Here is a 3812-nt window from a genome sequence, read left to right as displayed (position 1 = left end):
CCCAGGCTGAAGCTTGGGAAGGAAGCTCCGTCTGAGCGGGCTCGGTCCCAGTCGCCTAGCGTGCAGCGTGCCTGGCGTGCGGCGTGTGCCGGTTGCAGCAGGTGCAGTGTCGGGAATGCTGCAGGATGGAAGGGTCTCCACCGCTGTCCCCTCCAGTGGCCGGGCTTGGGAGAGGGTGCAGTGGCCATGCTCAGAGCCACCTTGGGTCTCTGCTGCAGTCCCCACTGTCCCAGCAGCTCATCTTCACTCAGCCCAGGCCAGGCGGCGCCCTGGACCTGCAACCCCACGGTGGGCCCGTGGGCCATGCCCCTCGCACTCCATCAGCTCTCTGAATGGGGGTCACAAAGCAGCCACATCACACAAAGGCCGCTAGTCCTCTGGCCATGCGGGCAGCAGAACTGGGTGCGCTGGGCTGGGCCGCAGCGTCAGATTCCAGCCCAGGAGGCAGAGGGCAAGGCCCAGGCAGGCGCTGGCACCAGACCAGGAGTGGGGCACCCTCGGAGCACGGTCGGCAGTGTCCATTCCCTGGAGTCGGGGTGCACGTGGCAGTCAGGAAGGAGCAGCCTCCCCACCTGCTTCCCGGGAGACCGTGGCCTAATTCTTATTTCCAGCCACCTCGCTTGGTGCTTGGCACACCTGGGACCAGCTCCACTTCCACTCAAGGGAGATTTCTGGCTCAGCTTCAGGAGAGGGATTCCAGAGAACTGTAGAAGATGCCGTGAGAGGGAAGCGAGGCGCGGGCTGTGGAGTCAGTCTGGGTTCCGCCCTGATCTCATGCGAGGAGGAGCTGAGTTTGCCCTGGCAGTCATCTGGTTTCTCAGATTCTTAGTGTTGTTGTTGTTTTTCTTTTTTATAAGAAAAAAATGTCTATTATTTATTACACTGAACAATTCTGACCACCAACAACCAATGGGGGGCGGGAGAGAAGAACATCTTGGTCTCAGCAAACTTTCCTCCCTTGCTTTGACATTTTTGAGGATTCTTTCCCAAACCTATTACACCTATATTATGATGGTTACAAATTTCCCAATTCTGCCACTCCTTCCAGTGCATTATTTTTAGTATCTCCATTAAAGGGGCAAAAAAATAAATAAATAAAAAGATCCACTCCTTGTAATAACAAAACAATGTTGGAAACTGTCATTAAATCAGGATAAGTGAAAAACAGATCTGTTCCCAGACTTGCAGGACTATAAATTTAGGAAGTACACAAAAAATTAAAAATTAATTACACAATAGGATACATTAAATATGTACAGCTTTTTGTATGTCAATCATACCTGTAAGTAGTTTTAAAAACAAATGATCCAACCCACACCACCAACTAATAAAGAACAAACGAATGAGTCATACAAAAGAAAAATCACAGGTTTTGGTTTACTCCTACTTTTGAATTAAGAATACTAACAATAAAATTTGCGTGCAATGAATATGGTTCCCTAAATACAACAGATGAATTACTTTACATACACATCTTATGTTTATTTATGGAGAATTGGTTAATAAACACATTTTAAGTTCAATATATTATGTATTTATGAATGGGAAGCAACCTTAAACATTCTAAACACCAGAAATAGACAAAACAATTATAAGTGAAATAATACAGACAAAGTCCCTTGTGTTTTGATCCTGGAGTCAAGCCATAGAAATCGCAGGTTTTTAAGAGAACTTTGAAAAATAATGTTTTGAATATTAAAAATCATGTGTTTGGGGGAGGGAGAGAATTAACAGCCTTTCTTTGCCTTAAAATACTTTACGTTTTATGAAATTGCAATTGGAATGAAGCAGCTCCTAAAGTAGTCAGTGTTCAGAGGAAGAGAAAATTGAGCACAAGAGCCAACTGCTGTTTTACCCAAGTCCTTCACAACGCTCAGCTAAAGAACTCACTTAAAGGAGCTGTTGAAGGTCAGGCGCAGGGGCTCATGCCCATAATCCCAGCATTTTGGGAGGCTGAAGAGGGTGGATCACTTGAGTCCAGGAGTTTGAGACCAGCCTGGCCAACATGGTGACACCCCATCTCTACTAAAAATACAAAAAGTTAGCTGGGTGTGGTGGCAGGTGCCTGTAATCCCAGCTACTCAGGAGGCTGAGGCAGGAGAATAATTTGAACCCAGGAGGCGGAGATTGCACTGAACTGAGATTGCACTACTGCACTCCAGCCTGGGCAACAGAGTGAGACACTGTCTCAAAAAACAACAAAAAAGAGCTGCTGCTGAAGTCATGTCTATTTTAGAAAAGTAGTGCGAATGAGTTTTTCTACATATTAACTACAATTTATGGTAATTTGTGAAATGTTTTTCTGTTTTTAAATGTAAGAGTTTCTATCTCCACTCACAAAGCAACAGGCACTGCTAGGGGTCTTAGGCTAACATCTGCCACCCCACCAGTCTGCATGACCCATAAACAGGTGTGCAGAGGACCAGAGTTCACCTGTCAGCAGCACCACGGAATCCAACTCTCCAGCTTTTCTGCCATTAATTACCATAGATGTGGCCTTTTTCCTGATATTCTATTCCCATTGGAGGCTTTTTATTAAGACCTTGTTCCTGTGAACACATTTGGGGCACAACATATTGTCTTCGAGGTGCGGGGGTGGAAAATTGGAGGCAGGAAGCAAGAAGAGTGCACTCATTCTCCCTTCTTGCTTTTCTGGAACCCAGGCTTGACCAGCATGAAACTGCAGGTGAACCCAACCATCTGTGTCTGCAGGGAGACTCTTCCCATGGACCACACACCACCTGACACCAGAGGCCTCTTCTGGAGATTCCACTGCCTCTGGCGTCCTCGCCCTGGCCGAAATCCTTGCCCAGGAGGCCAGCAAAGCCTCTGGGGCAGAAGTTGTCACCACAACTGTATTAACTCCCTCAAGGAGAGCAGTGGAATCCTCCAGGGCAGGCGGCCGCCCCGCAGGGGAAGAGCCGCTTCAGGAGGATGTGTCTCAGAACCTTGCAGGGATGTTCCCCTTTGTCCACCTTTAATTTTTTTTGCAATGATTTCCGGATTTTGGCCTCTTTTGCTGTGCTAGGAAAATCCTTTTGATTTGGGTAGGCACACAGGCGCTTATATGCATCCAATTTCTGGCCTTTGGAGCTCAGCTTCAATTGTTGGCACCAGGCCCGCAGAATGTCCTGGTGAATCAGATTAATAGGTGGCAGTTTAGAAGGTAATAGAGGGATTGGTATCTTCTTCTGAGGTCTGGGGTTATCGGTGTGCTCTGCCTTCTCCTTAGGGCAAAGCACTTTCTCGCCTTTGACAGACATTTTTTCTTTGGTTTCCTTTGCTGATATTCCTGGCAAAGCAATTGTATTTAGTTGGTTAGAAGCCTGCTGATCCTCTTCCCTCGACTTCTCTGTGGAGGTCCATTCCTTGCCTTTTGCCTTCTCCCTTTCTTCGTGGTTTAATCTCAGAAGAGCTGCATAGCAGTGTTTGCCTCGCTCAGTGTGAAGCTGCAAGGGAGTGTACACCTGCCCCAGGCTGCATCTGGAGCACTGTGGGTGCTGGCAGCTATCACCCTCCATTTCCTCTCTTTTGCTGAATAAAAAGTGGCTTCACCTGGAGACCATGGTGTCCCCCTGACAAGTCCACTTTGCTGTCATCTTTTGTTGGACACGTAAGTGATATCCACACATTTGTACTTTTTAGGCATTGCAAAAGCTTTAAAAGGTCATTTTCCTTGGGAGGAATATCGTGGTGAAGGTTTTTTTTTTTTTCTTCTTTTTTGTCATCAATAAGCTCTTCTAGAAATGCCTGTTCTTTGGCTGGAAAAGGTTAAGATTCAGGTCATTCTACAAAACCCACCAAGCGGCTGT

The 3812-nt window shown here is 46.9% G+C and overlaps 1 pseudogene; it reads right to left on the bottom strand.

The window, feature by feature from the left end:
• Positions 1 to 2512: 2512 nt before the first annotated feature.
• Positions 2513 to 3380, bottom strand: LOC116476306 (developmental pluripotency-associated protein 4-like; annotated as a pseudogene).
• Between the last annotated feature and the right edge of the window lie 432 nt (positions 3381 to 3812).

The sequence above is a fragment of the Hylobates moloch genome, unplaced genomic scaffold (genome assembly GCF_009828535.3).
Source record: "Hylobates moloch isolate HMO894 unplaced genomic scaffold, HMol_V3 SCAFFOLD_2, whole genome shotgun sequence".
In the NCBI taxonomy this organism is placed as follows: Eukaryota; Metazoa; Chordata; class Mammalia; order Primates; family Hylobatidae; genus Hylobates; species Hylobates moloch.
This window is presented reverse-complemented; position numbering and strand designations above follow the sequence as displayed.